Genomic DNA, 22,856 nt, shown 5'->3' with positions numbered 1-22,856 from the left:
CTCTCTCTCTCTCTCTCTCTCTCTCTCTCTCTCTCTCTCTCTCTCTCAGGAAATATAGATCCATATAAAGACTTGTACCTGAACAAGAGCAGAAGCCATTCTATAAATATTTGGGCTCATTTAGACCCAGAGGTAGGTGAGTGAAAACAGGTACTCCATTTGAAAGAAATAAGTATTTAGACTTAGACTGAAACCCTGGTGCAACAAGCCTGGAAATTTAATCAAAACAACAACAACAATAACAACAAAATCATATACTTAAATTCGATTGATTTTATTGTATCTGAATTCAAAACAACTTCTAATGATTGTGCAATTATACATTTGTATATAACACTTATGGAGAGTGTCCACATGCCATGACTTTTCCAATATTTTTACAGGACTTCATTTAATCTAAATAATAACTTATGTGAAGCAGTCGCTGATAGCATACTCAGTTCACAAAGAGTGTTGAAGCTTATAGTAATTTGCAGAGAACACATGGCACCTATGTGTTTAGTCTCCAATATATATTCAAGCTTTAGGTTTCATACTATAAACAGGACACTTCCATGAAATTTTACTGCTGAGAATACGTATTTTTAATGTGTTTCTATTTCTACTACAGAAATGACTTAGCTATATAAAGATATCTGAGATATATTATTTTCTCAAGAGTTAATATAAGTTCACTGTGCTTATTTGGACACAGGCCTTTGTCACTGCCTAACATGGTCTCTTTTTTAATTTCTGATTTAAATCTTACTGAATCTTCAACACCAAGAGCAAAGAAATTTCTGAAAAACTTTATGTATCTCTCCAGGCCAATGTCCCAGAACATTCTTTGCATGCCTACAGTATTCCTCTTTCCCTGGTGCATTTTAATTCCTTGTTTACATAGTCGTCTTTCTCATTAGAATTAAAGTATAAATAACAGCAAATGCTGGCTTATGCTTGCAAACTTCAGCATTGCTGTTTGGAGAACAGCAGAGAGTCAATACGCCTGAATGAATGCAAAAGTGTTAGAAGCCATAGAGGAAACGGAAAAGACATTTATTTCCTTTTACATGATGAAGTGAAGATGCATCCAGGAGATTCAAAGATCCACATATTCAAAGCAAATGTCTTCTTCAAAAAAACTTTAGTGAGGTTAATTAAAGTACAATATGGAATAGAAAGATGGACATGGACATTTTTAGGTCTTCTGATATGTACTTAGGGCACAAACTTTACTTGTGGATTTTTTTTTGTGCTGCCTTTTCTAATTATCAAATGTCATCAAATTCAGTTGGGTGTTGATATTTTGCATATTAAAGTTAACCTCAAGCATGTTGCACAGAGAACATAGGTCAGATATCTAAAGAAACTTCGGTTTTCAGTTCTATTTTCAATGTGTGTTACCTATTAAAATGTAGGCCATGCATGCCAGAGGTTGATCCTGTTGGCATTCAGTTTGGAGGGGAATATTCCAGAGAACGCTTTGTTTAGCATTTTGGACTAAAGCCTACTAGCCTTGGAATGTCATTAGTCCTGAGGAAATTGATTTACCTGGGTAACTTTTTAATCAGAAATATATTTGAAAAAAATCTAAAAGGGAAAATATCATTCCTGCCAGAATGAAAAAAACATTTTCTCCTTTTATAGTGTGTAAGTGACAAGCTCTGCCAAATTCAAATCCTTTCTCCAATAGTAACGAGAATGTATGACCGGACTAGAGTCACGCAGAGTTTTGCCTTCTTCATAGTTAGGCCTATACTTTTATGGTAACACTTAAGCCACTTGACTAGCAGTTAGTGACACCGCTAGTCAACTGCCAAGTGGAATATTTGATCTGTCTTTGCCCTGTAATTGCCCAAGGGTGATCATGTCCTGAATGTGTCTATTGTATTATGGAGAGATGATGTGTTTAGTGGTTTTGAGGCTCCAGGACTCCAGTAACAGACCAATAAAACAGTGGGTACGAACTGAGAAGCTCCCTGTGTTAGGATCATTGTTGGCTTCCAAACTCAGCAATTCACCTTTCATTCAAAGTCCACTCTATTTGGGAGCTAGGAGTGAATGATAAACTAGAATCTGAAAGAAATCAGCAAACTTTAGCAAGAGTACTTAGTTAAGAAAATTTCCTTCTCAGTCAAGCCTAAGTCTAAAAGAAACTTACAGAGAGTACAGATGTGTTAAAGATTAGGCACTGTTTACTGAATACACCAATTCAGGTTTTCTAAGAACACATCCATATTATTAAAGCAAGTATTTTTGAAAATCTAACCACTCTTTTAAGGTGTGTGTATGTGTGTGTGTCTTCTGAGTGCTGTTGAAGCTGAAATATAATGACAGAATGGGTTCTGGTAGCATCTTTTTTAAAATGTTCAATTGTGGTGCGAGATTGAAATAAATTCTAAAATATAAACGCAGAGTTGCAAAGAAATACACAACAGTTAACCTTATTGTCAAATGGGTCCATTTGCAAATGAGTTCATCAACTGAGGGACTTAAACTTTGTTCTGAAGTTGATACTTAGGAGATGGATGAACAGAGATATCCTATACTTCTGTTGTTCTGTGAGCCACATACCCCTGATTACATCATTTACTGTAGGACTACCATCTAATAATTAAATACAAATTAAATATGTGTGATAATTAAAAATATTCTGCCTATGCTATCAATAGTAGTCATTTACTTCAGTTAAGTTTTTATGTTTGTTAAAAGTATATCTATTACCTACTGTCAATGGCAAACAAACATCAAAGAAATGAAATATACACACACACAGACAGACACACAGACACACAGACACACAGACACACACACACACACACACACATATCTCCCAGAGGGCAGTCATACATTACATTATTTTTAAGCATGACGAATCCATTTGTCTTACTAGAGCCTCATGTGTCTTACATTCTTCCCCCTGATGAATTTTCAACATCTTCATGTGTCTGACTCCTGGGACTCATTTCTGCATATGCCTTTCTTTCTTTGAGTCACATGATAGCTCAGAGACTTTGGCCTTGTTTCTGCTGCCTGGGAACATTCTTGCTTCAGATCTTTCAGACTATATCCTTCTTACCACTTTGATTCCCTTAAATTTTCTGGAAGACAGAGTCCTTCTTTGGTCACTTTATGATGTATTATCTCTCCCAGTCACTACTAATTTATATTACCCTGAAAAGCATCACTTTTGAAGTTATTTCTCCTTCATTCCTTTTTTTTTTCTGTTTTCTTGTCTGTCTCATACTCTTCAATTCTGATCTTCACGAGGGCAGACATGCTAGCAATTATATCCATGTTCTATACGCACTGCCTAGAACAGTGCCTGAATGGAAAAGGATCATTGTCTATTCAGTAAAACTTGAGAAACGATTTATAAGAAATAAAGGAAAATGAAGATAACAAGAAGAAAACAATTCCTTTTACTTGTAGAGATTTATGTGAGGGAGACTAAGGAAAACATCTGTGTAAGAGAAAATGAGGATGTGTATGTTATCCAGATTAAGGATAAGCAGTAAAAGCCAACCTCATCAGCACTGTAGTGTTTTACTACTGATCAGTAGTGACGAGACATGAAGACAGAATGGTAAGGTGGTAGGGAGGTGGCTAGACCGAAAAGGTCTAATGTTTTGTGCTCTGTTATGAAGTTAGTTTTCTATGGGATGAGACACAGACAGCTCAGTACTGGAGTGTCTACTTGTAAATGGCCTGGGTTCAACCCACAATTTCTGAAAAAGAAATCTGGAATTTTTCATGGAGCATGGTAAAATCACTAAGTTTATAAATTAAGGAAGAGGAGAGAAGATCATGTGGCCAGGTTTGAACTTCGTGCAGATTATACTGGCAATTGTGTAAAATAAATCTAGTAGGATCTATGTGAAGATATTGAAAAAGCTGAAAGAGTGAAGAAGAAATCAGTGAGAATGGAGGAGAAGCACATGACAGATGCTGTACTGATGTCTAATCAGAGCACGTAGTAGGTGATACAAAGTACATCTGAAGAGTAACTTAGTGAATAGTGTCAGGGACTCTATCATGATAGTTTATATAGTATATTTGGATAAGATGTTTATGAAACTTTTAAATATGAAGCATTGGCATGTTCCTAGGTAACCTTGACTCATATGGAAACTCCAAGAGATTCTCTGATATATTTCTTTATCAAAGACTTGTCACATCAAGGAAACTCAGCATAATGTTTAAAAAAAAAGAGTATTTGAAGGTACATAATTCTAAAATGGAAGAAAGTCTAGGTCAACTGCTGTTCTGTTCATAGTTACAGAAACATGACATTCAGGTAGTGTGCTTGTCAGGGTGTGGTGCTAAAGATTCGGTCAGCTGCCACTCACCTCATTAAATCTCAGCTCATACCACACTGCTCCAAGGGAAACCAGTTGTCTTTCTCATGTTCAGTTGAGAATCTCATTTTCTTTTATTTCAGTAATTGGTAAGATAACACTTGTAGAAATCATGTGATGAAGTCATTTTAATTTCATGGGTTTTTTGAAAACTATTTAATTAGTACTGTGTGTGTGTGTGTGTGTGTGTGTGTGTGTGCACATGCATGTGTGCTTGCCTGCACAATACAAACATTAGAAGACAACTTTATAGAATCATTTATCAACTTCTTCCTTTATGTGAACTCCAAGGACTGAGCTCAGAACTTCAGTGTGATGCAACAAGTGCTCACCAGCAGTCTGAGCACAGTTTGTGTTTTTAATATTGATTCTGACGTTTTATTTCATTTGGAATCAAGTGGGCACCTCTTGTTTATCAGGCTCTGACAGCTAATTCATCATTACTAGTTTATTACATCCCCCTAAAACAAGTGTAAATATGTGAACAACTTGTGTTTATGAGTGGGGGTAAGAAATCTACAACCAGGTCATTTTAGTGTTGCAGCAAATGTATATTTTCATCTCACACTGTGTAGCAAGTGTATCTTAAGTTCAGACTCTCACTCTCTTTTGTGACTGTGTTCTCATTTCTGAAGTTAAGTATTTTCCATGTGTTACATATGCACCCATACATTGTTCAGTACTATAGGGCTGAAACTCAGAGGCATATCACTTTCAAGGATCATGGTGATCTCCACCACTGAAGAAGCAGTATTCATACCCTGTGTAACTCCCCTGGGCAGTAGTTCGACTGCTGCTAATGAAGGCAAATGGAGTGTTCCAGACACTTCACAAATGGCCTTTGGTCATTCCTCAAACACCCAAAAAGTGAATGTTTATTCTGCTAAATTGGCTGTGGGATGCTTCTTTTGTAAACTATGCTGATGGAAATTTTCAGCTTTTGCAGTTCCCTTCTAACTTACACATATGCAAAAATAATCAAAGAGGAGAGACAGCATTTTCCCTTAATCCCTGTGAGTCTTGAAAACAGCCATGCTCATTTGGCTCCTGTATTGTGGAAACTTTCATCTTCTGCTAGATCCTGATAGATCAAAAGGATTGTGTTGCAGAGAGATGTGAATGATGGAAACAGACTGTCAAATGGGAGTTTGCTTTATTTTCATCCCCTATTTTGTGAAGCTTCAAAAAAAAAGCCATTACTTAACCATTACCAGTAAAATAAAAGACAGTGTCATACATAAATTCTGCTGGAGCAATGTTAATGATAGATCTGAAAATTTACATGTATAAGCTGTGGGAACAGCATATATTTCAGTATTTAATCTTAGTTATAAGTAAGTCAGCCCCTGATCATCACTGTACTGCCATGAGTGTATTATTAAAATAAGCATTGCGTTTCTTTTGCATCCTCCATGTTCTATTAAGAAAGGTAAAACAAGTAGAGCTTTTCAGCAGCAGGCCAGGTACCTGAAGCATCCCAGTAAACTGAATATTATTACTCACAAATTTGATGGTTTTTTTTTGATCTTATAAATGAAGCACCAACACTTACTTGCCAATTTGGCTTCATATAACATTGAATACAATAGTAATATCTGAATTAAACACATTTTTATATATTATATGTTTGTTTATATATAGATATATTAATATATTAATAATATATAACACAATATATTATATCTAATATACCAACATATAAATAATATATATTAATATATAAATATATTTATGTTATGATATGTGTGTATGTATTTGTTTGTGTAAAAAAGCCATGGTCTTTTTAAAAAAAATACTGTAAAAATGATCAACATTTAATTTACCATGAAGGCAAGTATCCTAAAGGCAATTTCAAAAAATACATTATATAGCAAAGCAGTCTATTTGTACATCCATGCAATCTGCTATTGAAGAGGCATAGGGATTGTAAGAGTAATAGTAAGATGCTAAAATTATTGCCACTAGTTTTTCACTATTTTACTGACATGATAATGTTAAGGAAATGGATATTTTAAGTAAGCTCCCTAAACATTACCTGTTACATATTCAGAGTGTAAGATACATTTTTCCCATCAATACAAATCTTTTCAAAAGCTAACTCTGTTTACCACTTACATAACAATCTAAGTTTCCTCAGGACAGTGGGTACACAGCCAGTCTTCATTCCTCAGCTTTTCTTTCAAGTAGGTATGGAGTATGCCTTGGATTTAGAAGTAGACTTAATGTAGCATTAGGTACTACTTCCAGGCTTGCTTTCAGTAAATCTCTTATTTTCAGTCTTCTATTTAGGTTAGAAAAGAAGAAACTAACAACGACCCAAGTCAAGTACTGAAAACTGTGAGAATTCTGAGTATGAGCCTAAAGTTAATGGAGCAAGCATGCTGCCAACATGTTCCTTCTTAGTTCCATATCATGAGCATGAAAGAGAGACTGGATTTTGACCATTATTCATTTCACAGTCAAATTTATTTATTTAAAAAATAATTAAATAATAAATTCACTTTACATCTCAAACACATTTTTCCCTTCATCCTCTCCTCCCAATCTGTTTTGTATCTCCCCCTTTACCTCATCACTCTTCGTCCCTTTCTCTTCGGAAAATGGGAGACCACCCATGGGTATCAACCAACCTTGGCATATCAAGTTGCAGTAAGAGTAGATGAACTGTCTCTGACTGAAGCTAGATGAGGCAGTCCAGTAGGGGAAAAGGATCCCAAAGGCAGACAACAGAGTCAGAGAAGGCCCTTTCTCCCACTCACAGTCAAATATTTAATGTTCATATTTGTCCTAAATATAACAGTACAGTACTTTTAAATTGAAAAATAAAAAAATAAAAAGGACCAAATCATCAACTAAACCAATCAAACTAAAGTATCCCGTGCTTACTGTTTCCTCTACAAAGATGGTCCAAATTGACAGTAAGAGGGCTGCATTTCCAGGCTAGTGACTGAGGGAAGGTCTGAGACTAAGCAAGGGAGAGAATGAACTCATAAGGCCAATTGGATAGCAAAGAGGAATGCAGTACAGCGGTAACTTTGGCCAGGGCTCCACTCCTCAGATGTGCTCTGTATTGTGGATATAAACAAATGGTAGAGTGTCAGCAAACCCCATTGGTGCAGGCACTATGCTTTCTACTATGCATTCAGATCCACAGCCACCACAAATTCAGCTAGGGGATCTGTTCAGAGTTTGCATGGTAGCTTTATTCAGAGAAGGAATTAATACTGTCTCCATTCAGATAGCAGAACCAAGACCACTGCAGCTTGAAGAAAAACTGCAAACAGAGACTGCCCCAAAACTTGAGAGTTTATAATGTTCATGGTTGGAAGCCTCTCATGTTCCAGACTCCATAATCATAGCTCCATGCCAGCACAGGGGCTATAACAGGACTTTCTTGGACCTGTCCACACTATAAATAATGACACTGAGTTTTCTGTATAGTTTAAAGCTTAGGCCTTTTGCTTCAACAGTTTCCAAGCTAGCTCATTTAACTTAACCCAACTATCTATAGCCTATGACATGTCATATGGCTCACTCTATACTCTCTACTCCACTTTGGTCCATGTCTATTTCCCTTGGGTCTTTTCTTGATTCTCCCATGTCTCCTTTCTTCTCCCAGTTTTTCTCTCTTTGTTTCTCTCTGTATCTCTGTGTCTCTGTCTCTCTCTGCCTCTCTCTGTCTGTTTCTGTCTCTGTTTCTCTCTTTCTCTCTCTGAAATTTTGCACCATAATTCCCACCCAGCTGCTGCCTTTCAGATCTTTATTACAAGAAATCAGCAGTGAGACAAGCTCTAATACTATTCTATACTGCCTCTAGGCATAGAGGCCTGTCTGACCTTCAAATATCTGAGCAGGTTAGGAAGGACAAGTATTTACAAATATAAGGTTAATGAAGGGCCACAGATATAACAATACCAATATCCTGCCAATATTTAGCTCTTTGCTGCTACAGAATGAAAGTTAAAAATACAGAGACAGACCATCACACAATGTGAAGAAAATGTTATCCCAACAAGGGTCTTTAATCTCATAATCTCAGAAGTATAATTGTGGTCACAATGCCAATGCCTACACAAAGCTATGAGAAACAAGTACTTGACATAAGCAAGGAAGGAAAACATTTTCATGAGACTGGGAAGCTTGTACCCTTTAACTCTAAGCTCCATCTCCCTCACTTGCCAGCACCTCTGCTTCCTGTGGCTAACTCTCCACTGACACATGTCTTGGTTTGGCCTTTGACTACACTATTGACAGAACTGAGTATTCTCACTTCTTGTACTTATCCCTATGAGAGCATCATCACCAGAGGTACCTTCTAACAAGCAGACTCACCCTTGCTGTACACAGTATACACCAGTATGCTCCATATTCTCAAACCAGCAACTCCCATTGCTAAAGGGGCAACTCTTCGGATGCTTCATTGTTGTTGTTATGGGTACTGTAATAATTTGGACTACTTAAATATACTCTAAGATACAATTAGGACAGAAGTGTAGATCTCATGTTATATAGCCTCATAGGGCATCTGTGGTACATAATAATCAGATAGACTTTCCAAAATTGAGAATAATTTGAAAGTTCACAGCACAAAGAACTGATATTTGAGGGGTGAAAAGATAATTATCTTGCTCTCATGATTATTTTCATCACTCAGAGGTTGAGATATGACTATGAGTTCTAGATTAGCTTGGGTTAGCAAGTCTCAAGCCAGCTCAGACTATAGAATGAGATGCTTTTTCCAAAGACTTAAAAATAATATTGGTTAAAAATAATATTGAAAGAAAATAAATATTAGTATTGAGTTTTGATAGATAAAAATACTCATCCTAAAGATAATCCAGATTGGTGGGTTATAACGTGACAATTCAGAATGATATCAAGTACGTGTTCTTCAAAGCTTCAAAACATGATTTTAGTGATCAAAGCAAACTACATAATCAATGCAATCTTTACAAAAACACTAATGCCATTTCTGACAGAAATAAAAATAGAAAGGATTTTGTTAACTCAATAAAACTCTATAAAATTTAACTAAAACTTCAAAAGATACAGTTCTGAGCAAACTGAACAAAGCCAGATGCATTTTACTATCTAATCATAATGGAGTAAAATATGTAGTTAAATGTAATAAAATTGTTGGGATACATTATGTGAAGTTGTTCCTCTGTATATTCATTTGTTAATTGTGTACTGGCAGAAATCTAAATTCCTAGCGGGATCTTGGTATTGTTATTTCCATGGCTTATTACTGGTATTATATTTTTTAAATATTTGTTCCTTCCTTGCTTGCCTAAGGCTATCTAGAATTATATCTGATTGGCTGTAATAACGACCAGTAGTTGGACAAGAAGTGAAAGGAAGATCTCCCGGGCAAAGGGTGGAACTCTGGGATAAGAATCAGGGTCAAGAGATTTACCATTGGACTAGGAGGTGAACAGACAGAACAGAGTAGAGCAGAGAGGTAGAGCCGGCCACAAAGTAAGACTTAGTGGTAGGATTACTTGAGTTAGAGTAACTGGGAGGTAGCACAAGAAAAATGCCTCAGCATAAAAACCTCTGTGTCATCATTTATATTGCTGGCATGTCTGAGCTACTCCACTATATTTGTCATACCAATATATAGCAGAAATCCAAACTTAGGACAATAGATTCAGGAATAAGGCTAAACGTTCTGGACACAGGAGACAGACCATAGTAGCCAGGCATGGATGCTTTGGAAATAGTAGGGAAGAAACACATTATAATAGTGTGCTCTGTAGTGGCAGCACACTGCTCTGTGAGCTACTGTTGGCTCCTGCAGAGGGGAAACTTGGGGCAGCTGCCAATAGGGTAATGGGGATTGTGAGGTTTGAATTTAAAGCATCCAGAGACTCAGCCCCTGTAAGAACCCCCACTGCACACTGAGGCCAGCCATCAGGCCCTTGAGCTTGCAGGCTGAGTAGCTGATTTAATGAACAGTTGCATGAGCCACACCACAGTCCTTCAAGAAGACTACTGCAAGCATTTCTGTAGACCAGACGTGTAGCTGACCCTTCCAGCCAGATAGACTGCCCACTGTGGCTGGAAAGGTGTGCCTGTGCGTTGGTGCACAAGAGCACACTCTAACCTGTAGAGTACATGCTGCTCTGAAAAAAGAGCACTGTCACAAAGCAGCAGAATGACTGAGAATTTGAAGTCCCAAGCACCTGGAGCCAGTAATGTTTGTTTGGAACTACCAGTCCCCAGAAAACAGAGTTAGAGAAACATAGATTCAGAGAGGAATATGAGGTTTGGAAGCAATTAAATAAATAAATAAATAAATAAATAAATAAATAAATGTGTGTATACATACAAACATACGTACACATATACATATATACATAGACACTGAAAAAAGAAACTAAATATAGTCATAGAAACAAATAAGTTTTAAAATAATAAAAGTTTTCAAAGGAGGGAGAATTAAAAATAGTGTGTGTGAACATGTGTGTGTGTGTGTGTGTACAAACATACATTATATATATATATATATATATATATATATATTACATGGTATATATACTATAGAGTATATGGTATATACATATGTGTAGACACTACAGAAAGGAAAGAAAGCAAATGTTAATAGTCATAGAAAGAAACATTAGTTTAAAAACAATAAAATAAACTCTCTAAGGGAAGTAGAGAATGAAAAATAGGTAAATGTGTTGTATATGTGTGTGTGTAGAGAGAGACTGAAAAAAGAAACTAAATATAGACAGTCATAGAAAATAAATATTTAGCTTATATATAATAGACTAAAATCTCCAAAGAAAGAAGAGAGAAAGCAAATAAAATTATGTTATATAGATATGCATAGAAAGTGACATCTCCAAAGCAAGGAGAGAATTAACAAAATTTAGTAGACAATATTCTCCATTAAAAAAAAATGGGAAACACTATGAAAGAGGACACTTGGACCTCGTATAGTTTTGATGTAGTTGCTGTAGTTATGGAATTAATTATATGTTCAGTAATGATCACAGTTTTCTTTATCCTTTCTAAGAAATATCAAAATGAAGCAGACTTACATAAGAAAAGGACTCAAAGATGGAATGCTAACGTAGAAGTTATAGAAATAGAGAAAGGAAAAAGGCTTTTCCCAATAGAAAGAATGGAAAATTAATGGCAGCTGCTGAAACTCAGAGTTCTTTGACTCAAGATGCCTGTCAGCTTTTTCTGCTAAAGGCCCACTCGTGCTGAGTAGCAATACCTGAATTCCAAAGAATGGCAGAGTTTGATGCTGCAGCATGTGATAGCACAGCTGGCACAGAACTTAGAAATGTATTGTTTGTTTGCTTTATGTTTTTGTTTTATTTTAATGCTTTGTTCATTTGTATTTCCCTAGTAGTAGGAACAACTCAATATTAAAGGTCCCTTCATGGGAAAACTTTTTTCTGTTTTTTCCCAGTCACAAGGATAACACATGTCCCTTCACGGGAGAAAAATTTAAGGTGAGCAATGTGTCTTATACAAAAATAAATGCAATCAAGACATAAAGTACTAAGTTGTTTAAATTTCCAAAGCTATTAGTCATTCATTATATGGATGATATCTTACTGCCTGTTTCAGATAAAGATAGCTTAGAAAAAAAACCATGTTTCATGAAATAAAGAAAATTTGCCTTATTGGGGATTAAAATACCCTAAAAAAGTACAAAAAAGGGATTCAATTAATTAACTAGGATCTAACATAGGATTATAAAAGATTCATTGCTGAATTAAATCAGCTTATATACGTTAAGGATGTGTTAACCTCAGAATGGATGTCAGGAAATGTTTAGCACTGGGAAGAGGATTTTCTCTTGTTTCAACCGGAAGCAAAAGCTGTGGATTCTGCAAAGTTAGTTGAGATTACATTTGACCAGGGGAGACTTCCTGAAAATCATGAAAGAAAAGACACAGAAGAACTATAAGACAGGTGACATAAATGCTGACCCCTTTTACATGGGAATGGCTCAGAGACTGCCTGAGACATGAATATCTGGGCAGGAGCCAATGAAGTTTGTTAGCTACCCAGTCATCGTGACTTGTTATTACTTGCCATCTTTCATATGGTGTGGATCAAAATCTATATTACAGTTTGGTTATGATGTCAAAACAGACTTTTTGGCGGATACTTTCACCTACTCAAACATTCAGCAAAGATTCACCATTAGCTGATTTGTGCATCCCATATACTTCATACATGGGTTAATGCAGAAATGTTCCTATATTGCCTTTAAATGTTTATATGTCTTCAGAGTAAAAGGAACAGACACCAGTGAAGACAAGGTAAGTAGTCTAATCTATTTTTACATGTAATGTATAGTCCTAGTCCTATTGAAGCTACTATTTTAAACTGTTTAGCATAATTAAGAAATGCAAGCTAGTAATTAGTAACCAGTCAGCTATAAATAATCAAACTTGTAGTCATGTTAGGTAATAGTTTAGTTAATTACTGAAATAAGTTTTATTTAGGCTCCTGAATATATTTTAAGCAGAAAGTGAATTGTAAGAAACAAGCAATGTTTGTCCATTAATATATACTTTAGATAGATAGGTGGTCCTCAAGCACTTCAGAGATTTGCAGAATATGGTATTTAAATTGTGATTAGTAAGAGAAGACTTTTCTGACAGAAACATAGCAGCAGCTTCTGGCAGCACCCCATTCTACTCTAAAGAAGATGATGGACTTCAATGAACCTCCACCTGGAGTTTGCTTCAATTGTGGCAAATATGGCCACTGAGCACAAAATTGCCCTTACCTCAACTGCTGACAGCATGCTGTCCAAACTGGACAAGCTGGACACTGAGAAGTCAATTGGCCCACTTTGTAGAGTCAACATAGGAGAGTCCTTCAATATTCCTGCTTCACAAATAAATCTGTTAGACCTTTGGGCCTTATGGCTTAAGATGAATACAGCAACAATACAGAGGAACCTTAGGTGACTGTCAAGTTAGCCAGTAGTCTCTGTCAGACATTTTCTTTAGGTTTGGAAGATTCTTTCTCTGAACTTCCTATTGTTTCATGTAAAATTTATCCTTCTGAGATCTCTGATGGGGTTGAAGATTAGATAGTTATATTCTTATAGTTTTTCTTGTTATCAGATTCAGAAAAGAAAATTCACAAAGGATGTAAGTTTATAAATACATAAAGGCTTAAGCTATTTAGTATCTTAAATGTTTATTTTCTAAGAAGATGTCTTATCTAAAGTCTAAAAGCTTAAATGATAATAGAAAGTGATTAGGGTACAAAACTTTGGATTCACCAAGATAGGTTAGAGTATGGAGTGCTTTCTCCAAGTTTGCCACATAAAAATGGACTGGACATTGTGAATATAATTTGTACTTTCTGGTTCTTGTATTTGTAGGTAGTTTACTTATGGTAGAGAAAAAGTCATTTATTGTACTAAAAAGCGGAGATGCTTCAGTACACTGTGTGAAGGTGTGTCTCCATATAGTCAATTGTTAATTCTGTATTGGCAGAGAGCTAAATGATAGCAGGATATTGGTATTGTTATTACTGTGGCCCATCAAAGGTCTCATATTTTATAAATATTCATTCTTCCTAACTTGTGTAATGCAATCTAGAATTTGTCTAATTGGCTGCGATAAATACCTGACGGCCAATAGACGGACAGGAAGTAAAAGGCAGATCTTCCAGGCAGAGAAGAAACTGGGAAAAGAATCAGAGGCTAAAGATTTGTCAGCAGACCTGGAGGTAAATAGATGGAACAGAAAGAAGCAGAGAGGGAGAGATGCCAATGTAATCAGCATATTAAACTAATCCACTGGTAAATTTGTAGTTGAATATACTATTAGAGTGTGAGTCTAGTTAAAGAGAGTGGATCATTGGGTCTGTACCTTATTTTTTTTTATTAGCTACTTCTTTATTTACATTTCAAATGTTATCCCCTATTTCGATATCCCTCGAGTGAGTCTCCCTATCCCATCCCCCCTCCCCCTGCTTCTAGAGGGCATTCTCCTACTCATCCACCCACCCACTCCAGCTTCCCCACCCTGGCACTGGGGGGGGTGTACCTTTAAAGGGTAAATATTGGCTCTGCTCCTCTGTTCTTGTTGTATCTTGGCCATCATAGGCTGAGCAATGTTCAACTGCCATTTTCATGCTGTGGTGTTTCTGGGCCATCCTAAACATAAAAGCAACAGTGCAAATGAACTGTGTATTGAAACCTCTGAATCAATGAGCAAAAATAAATTTTTCCTTATAATCTTTTATGCCAAATATTTTACACAATGATTAAAAATTGACTAATGGATCAGGTACTTATAGCTTAATTTTCAGCATATTCACAAGAATAATTAAAAATATACCATAGGTAAAAAACAGTCTCTTTATTAAGTTGTTTTTAAAGAGCTGAGTATCCAAACACAAAAGAATGAAATTATCAATTATCACTTATCTCTTACTAACTTAACTGACTGAATATATATATATATATATATATATATATATATATATATATATCAGCTCCAAATGAATTAAATAAGGCTTACGTGGAATGTAATTCCTGAGGCTCTAAGCTTTTTCCCTAATGGAATTAAAACGCTGGCAGGAAATTGCAACATCCTTTTCTAGTGAGTTAGATTTGGCAAATGAAACATAGTGTAGGCATGCAATCTCTATCAAAAGAATAATTCAATAATGGATTCTAGTCAGTATTATTCTACTCTTAAATGTAAGTATACAATTATAAATTAATATCAGAAGAAAGCTTATAATTAAAATCAAAGGCACAAATAATTTTAAATCAATGTCTTTGAAAACTCTTTAGCATTTATAAAGACACAGAGAAAGAAAAATCAACATAAAGAAAATGCAGTATGCAAATACAATCATTCTGATCATTCTTCATATTAATCATCCTTAATATTTTCTGGGAAAGAAAAGATGTTAATCAATAAAACAAAAATCAATTACTATTATTTAAAAAACACTCAGAGAAGCAAAGTAGCCATCAAAAAGTGAAAGCAAAGGAAATGTGGTTTAATAAAGGAAACAAATTGTAACTTAAAAGCTGTAAATATATTAAATAAATATCTTATAGAATGAGGCAATGACAAATCTTACCTTGAAAACACATGGAAAGACATAATTAAATACAATGTTAATTCTTAATATCATCAGTTCCAGAAAGAACAAGAGAAAAGCTAGTGAAAAAAATCCTCTGCAAAATATTCCAAAACATTACACAAGATACATTATCACCATAAGAGGTTGTATTGGCCATCTAGTTTTATGCTTGCCATGGACCACACCATGTTGACATAATAGTAAGCCCTTAGAGAATTATACATGTGTCTTACAAGCTCCCAGGCTCCCACCAGAATTGAGAGGGGCAGAGTTTATGACCAAAGTCCTAAATAGCTGGGAACTTTTGAAATAGCAAAGTGTGGAGCAGAGACTGAAGGAAAGGCCATCCAGAGACTGCCCCATGTGGGGATCCATCCCATATACAGTCACCAAATATGGACACTATTGTGAATGCCAAGAAGTGCTTGCTGACAGGAGCTTGATATAGCTGTCTCCTGAGAGGCTCTGCCAGACCCTGACAAAAACTGAGCCAACCATTGGACTAAGCACAGGGTCCTCAATAGAAAGGAGTCAGAGAAATGTCTGAAGGAGTTGAAGAGGTTTGCAACCCCATAAGAAGAACAACAATATCAACCAATCAGATCCCCCAGAGCTCCCAGAGAAGAAACCATCAACCAAAGAGTACACATGGAGGGTCTCATGGCTCTAGCCACATATGTAGTAAAAGACAGCCTTGTGGGTCATTAATGGAAGGAGAGGCCTTTGGTCCTGTGAAGTCTCGATGGATGCCCCAGTATAGAGGAATTGGAGGGTGGGGAGGCAGGAGTGGATAGGTGGGTGGGTAGGGAACACCCTCATAGAAGCAGGGGGAGGGGGTTGGGATATGGAGTTTCTGGGGGGCAGGAAAAGGGATAACATTTGAAATGTAAATAAAGAAAATATCCAAAAAAATAAATAGTAAAGTGAGAAACTATAAAATAAGCATGCCTTCAAAGTTCTGAAAAGAAATAATCTCCAGTGAAGAATTGACCTATGCCAAACCTTAATATGCCATAAAATCTACCATGGTTTTAGATATGTGCATGCTCTCAGAAATTATTTAATATACAGTTTGGAAGTGAGTAAAAGGGCAGATGAAATAAATCAGTTGGTAAAATTTCATTCTGCATGAGCCTAATGACATGAGGTTTTTCCTCAGACCCCAAGAGAAGTTGGGAGGAGACAACATTGAAGTGGAAATTTCTGATTTCTTTGGAGATCAGTTGTATCATGTGATTTTTTTTCTAGAAAATGTCTTATGAGAGGATATTTTGCTGTTGCAGACACGTGGAAGGATGTTTTGCTGAGAACAGAAATGTGATGTTTTTCTGGAAGCTGCTTGGCAAAAGGGCATTGTGAAGTTTTGCTAGAAAGGACACAGAGAGAACACATAATGTTTGGCGAGGCTATCCCTATTACCAAACAGATAGTGGATGATAAGGCACTGGTGCATCCTGTCACTCTTTGCTGGTCTTTGTTGGTCTTTGCTGACCCTGGTGGTTGCTGATGATGCTGTGGCATTGGTTCATCTTGCCTTCTTCACTGATTAATGCTAGTCATGACTTCATAGAGAGAAATGAACCAAAGAACTCATGATAATCCAGCAGCTTCTAGCCACTTCCACAGACTCAGGCCGAATGGCAGAGCCTTGCAGTTTTCTTCTGGACAAACTGCTTTTGCTGATTCATGAATGGTGTTTGCAAGTGGATTAAGCTGCCCCTACTGATTCATGTGAACTGAACTGCTGACTATCAAGATTGGAATCTCCCCAAAGAATTATTTCTAAACAGGTCCAAAATCCCCTTTGCCCTATTAACCTTTCCTTTCCACTATCTCCAGCGAGTGATGGGCTAAAGTGTTTAAGAACCCTTATTAAAGTAGGTTTTGAAAAATCGAAGCCGACACAACCTAGTGCACAAAGCTGTTCTGTGATCTTCACATGTACACTGTAAAACATATTTGCCCACTAATACACATCACACGCATGTACATTCCACAGGCACATACAACAGTAATAAGTATATATTACTTTCAATAAACACCATCTAACAGAACTACATATGTTGTAAATAGTGTACTAACTTATAGGCAATTAGTTCATGAGACAGTCACCACCAAGTTCTAAACAAGCCAAATTGAATTGCCAGCATTTTTTTTTTCTTTTTGGCACATCTTGCTTATAGTAAGTGATGAAAATAAGAATTTAATGTCAAAGTTTTGGGTGTTATGATAATACAGAGACATACATGAATTTTAATTATAAAACAATAAAAATACACTGATAGATATGAACATATTTTATTAATTTTAGATTTTTAAATGAATCAGAATTACATCATGTTCTCCCTACTTGTGCTCCCTCCAATCACTGTGACATCCAACTTATACCCCTCCCAAATTCAAAGAATCCTCTACTTTAAGCATTGTTGTTACATATATAAGCATGAATGTAATTAATATAATAGAATAATATAATAAATAGATTACATATTTTATATATTACATATATATAACAGACAATATGTAATAATATAAAATATAAATATTATACATAAATTTATTATTCATATGTAAATATATAATGTATAATATATGAATATAATATATAATTTTTAAATTATTTCTATTTTATAAGTAGAAATATATAAATCATATATTTATAGATAGATAGATAGATAGATAGATAGATAGATAGATAGAAAGATAGATAGAACCTGCTGAGTCAGTTTAGTGTTGCCTACAAGTGGTTTTCTAGGGCTAACCACTTGGGGGCCTATCACTGGGAAAGACTCGTTAATTCTCCTTTTTCTCAGCAATTGATAATTGCATATACCTTTGTACTTAAGAATGGGGCTCCTTGAAAATTCATGCATTAATATTGGGATGTAAATGGATGTTGAATTGTTCAGGCCTTGTTTAGGTAGCTATGTTTTTGAAATTTCAAGGGCATAGCTTCCCTGTCTTAACTAATATGAACAATATTACATCACATTTTCTGGTTCTATGAATCTTAAAGTCTTTGAAATCCCTCTTTCAAATTGTTCCCTGATGCAGGAGATACAAATGTATCAATTAGAGTTGAGCACTACAAGGTAAATTGTTTTTTTGCTTTGTTTTGTTTTTTAAATTTTATCTCATTGTAGCTTTCTGTAGTGGTATCTTGCTACTAGAAAGAAGCTTATTTGATGGAGTGAGGTTTACAGTTATCTGTGAATATCAATATTAATATTTAGAGGGGGCCACCCAGAAGCCCCTCTGACAGGCAACCTGAAGTCTTGCTTAGGCTGTGAGGCTAAGCACTGCAAGGGAATATCAATAAAAGTTAAAAATATCTCTCTGGGCTCCCTGAGGGACAAGCCTGACTGCATAGGAGTTGATGTCAAAAGTATCCCCTCTCCAGGAAAAAGACATCGGGATGGGTATGGCCCTCATGCCTCACTGGACAACAACAAGGGGACCGGAGCCATTTCAAGGTCCCCTTCAATTGCTGGAGGTCAGGCCTCTATCCCCGTCTTCACAAGATTAGATTCACCACAGCCCTTCTATACTTAGAGAAGGGAGGAGATGTCAGGGGCATCCCTGCTTACACACTGAAGGCCTAAAATCAGCCATAGGCCTAAAATCAGCAATAGGCCTGTCATACATGTATACTAACACCAAGTCATGGTTCTCTGTGGATAAACACTGAAACAGATAGCTATAAGCTAATGTCAATAGGCAGTTTTTGTGACAATTTACCAGCCTGAGTAGTCATAGACCTTGTAAATAGGTAGCTTTGGCATATTACCAACTTAGATAAGGACAAGTGAATCATAGGCAGAGTCATAGTGACCTTATCCCCTGAACCCTCACTCAGCCGATTATATATATATATATGAAAAGAAAGCATCCATGATACCACGTGAATAGGGACTCTTCCAGCTCAGACACAGTCATGAAAGTTATAACATGCGACCACACAAATGTGGATGCTTTTAAAAGTAAATTTGTTTGCAGATACAGTTCTACGTGCAAGGAAATAAACACAAACATAATTAATTCAAAAAAAATATTTGGAGTATAGAATTTATGCTGTATTAGGAGAGTATCTATATTAGGTTCTCCTCTCAGGTCTGTTACCTCACTGACCCCAGTTAGTTGATTGTTTTAAAGTAGAAGACATGATTTCCTTCTTCAGCATTCCATGTGTCTACTTAAATAACCATTGGTTGGTACCAATGTGTAAGTGCCACTATTGAACCTTTAAAGGTATCTTGCCATGATAGTCATTGTTGTGGTTCACAGGCATTACAACTGAGTAGGATTATTAATTATTTTTCTTCTCTAGCAGCTTGTATACCACTTTATAATACTATGAGACAGGTCTCAGAAAGGTAAGTTTTGTGTCTGACTCATAAAATTGTGCATATGTATAAAACAAATGATACATGTGTATATTCTATCATATTCTAATTGTCCTAAGCATATCTGTCTCTTAAAATTTATCATATACATTTGGTAAAAAATACTCAAACCTCTTTCTTTCAGTTTTCAAAAATGTATGTTTTATTTACATATGCATCTAAACAATTCATCATGAATTGCCTGGGTACCATGTATGCCTCGTGCTCTCATAGGCCGTAAGTGTGGAGTATCAAATTCCCTGAAATTGACATTACAGAGGGTTGAGAGTTAACATGTTGGAGTTATACACTGAATGTGAGATTTCTGGAAGAACAACTAGTGCTTTTCTGAAAAACTGAACCCTCTTTCCAGCCCTTTATTCCTGTTCTTAAAAAGCATCCCTATCTGTCTATCTTCCTGTCTTCCTGCTTGTCTGTCTGCTTGCCTACAGCCTATCTATCTATCTATCTATCTATCTATCTATCTATCTATCTATGTATCATCTATCATATTTATCTATCTATTCATCCACCCATTCCTTCTCTCTCTCTCTCTCTCTCTCTCTCTCTCTCTCTCTCTCTCTCTCTCTCTCTCATCTATCTAGCATATTGTTATTATTGTTAGTCATCCTGGGTACAGTAGCATACTGAGATGTTTCTTTCCATTATCTACAATTTATTACTTGTTCACCAGGCTGTGTTTGCCTTGCTCAATTCTTCACTTCTGTGTGATCACTGTTTGGGAGTTTTTGTGTGAATGAGTTCATGTAGGACTTGTTTTATGTGCCTCACTGTAGCTATTGCTTGTATTTACTGCATCTATTTATTGCATATGTACATAGAATCTATTAATTGTTTATATTCATTGAATATGTTCTGTTAAAGTTGAAATCCAAATGCATCCTACTAGGAGGACCTAATATGGAAATACCAAGAGGAATATAGTACAAATTTCCCAGTGAATTATTTTTATTCTTGTGTTTTTATCAATTTTTAAAAATACATATTCTGAAAATTAGTCAGGTTAACCATGCATGATTTCCATTTATATCAATGTATTTCATTTATTCTTACTTACTTTAGGATTTAAATCTGTGCAATATTCCTTTATCATAACATGTTTCTAATACTTTATATTTTTTTCAGATGACCTTTTCTTTATCTTATATCTTCACTCCAAGCAAGCACATTTAATATATTCAACAGTGATTGTCCATGCCAGTGCTAAATGTTCCAAGCAATAAAAAAATAATAGTAACATCATGAGGGTCTTTTTTCACTCATTTATCTAATTAGAGTTATACAATGTCCACTATGTTAAATACCTTGAATAACTGAAAATTATTTTTAAAAGCTGTAGGCCCAGTAAAGAAGCTACTAATTGTCTGTAGTCATAACTACCTGAGAGGCTAAAACAGATCATTTGAGTCTGGACGTTTGTAGGTAGTCTAATATGGTATGACCTTGGCTCAAAAATAAACGTAGGTCTTGTTTTAGGGACTGCAAACCTATGAGAATAAATAGACAATTGCAAAGCTTATCCTTGTATTATTTGGTTCATTTGTACAAGTTTGATAAAGGCAAAGCACAGTGGGTACAAGAGTGTTTCACCTGGGAAAGATTGCCTAAGGGTGCCCCCATTCACCCTGAAGGTAACACAGGATATTGATAGAATGGGTTTGTGAATGGTTTGTACAGTGTTAACTGGGACCATCAGTAATTCTCAGTCTTGGTACATGTAGTTTGCCTATCTGAATGATCTCCCTGATTTCTTACCCACTACCATACTTAGCCTAATGAATTAAGATTAATTCTCTGGAATTCAACAGAGAAACTACTTCGTGTAGACATTGTCTATGTTCTCAGCACTGACTGGCAGTTGTATGTTGTTCTACCCAGGATATACCTTCTAGGGCATCTAACTATAGTCACTCGGTATTGAGATTATCTTCACCATGTCTGTTCATCGCCTTGTTCTAGAGCAACATGAATAAGGTCGTGTCTGATACCTCCACAATGCTGCCTTCAGTACCAGTGTGATATAAGTCAAATTTTGAAGGCCTAATTCTGGAATAAATTTATGGTAACAAAGGACAACTGTGTTCTAAAGAGAGCTTTGAGGTTTGGGTACAGGCTCTCATGATGTTTTTCATATTCAACTCCCCTTCTAATTGACCAGATTTTTATTATAATAAAAATGACTACAATTTTTATATAAGTTCTGAATTACTTGAAGTGTTATTATTAAAGAAAATTGTGCTTTGAGCTGTCCTGGAGTAATAAAAATCACAGCACTGCTTTCCAATTATGCTGTCAAAATATCTCCATATTCAGGTAGTCTGGATGCTAGCTAGTAGAGTGGTGGACAGCCCGTGTGCTACATGTACACTGCAGTTTCAAAGAAAAAATAGGTTTTGAAGCAGTTGCCTACATTTCTTGGGTGAAATTTTCAATTATGTAAAATTATCATTTGTTTTACTTGGAAAGACTTAAATGTGGAATTTAAATTAAAATGCTCAAAACCAATTCTTTAAATTGAAGGTAACAAACTCAGTTCTATTTATCATCATTCCAGCTGACAAATTTGTATGGAGAATTGGACATTTCAACAGCACTAATTAAATGAATTATGTCCTTGAAAGAACATTTTAAACATTGGAAAACATTCAATGACCACATAGTCCAGAAACAGATTCTGACTTGTGCTATAGTACACATATAAATAAATTGTATGATTATAACTACACTCACATCTTAAAAATGTCTTCTGTCAAATGCAATAAGTAAAAGTTAAGCATGTATAAATGACTATAAAATACAATTAAGTAGAAAAATATATAGGATTTACGAGAGAATATAAGAACTTCAGGTTTTTATAGAGAATAGAGCATTTGAGTTGATATTAAAAATGAGCATATTCATTATATATATATATGCACTTACATTATTATTCTTTGCATATATACTCATATCTTTAATAAAGTATAAAATTATTTTCTGTATGTAGATTCTAATAAACAAAGAATATATATATATATATATA

This window comes from Grammomys surdaster, unplaced genomic scaffold (assembly GCF_004785775.1).
Source record: "Grammomys surdaster isolate TR1022 unplaced genomic scaffold, NIH_TR_1.0 278, whole genome shotgun sequence".
Taxonomy (NCBI): Eukaryota; Metazoa; Chordata; class Mammalia; order Rodentia; family Muridae; genus Grammomys; species Grammomys surdaster.
Note: the sequence above shows the minus strand (reverse complement) of the source record.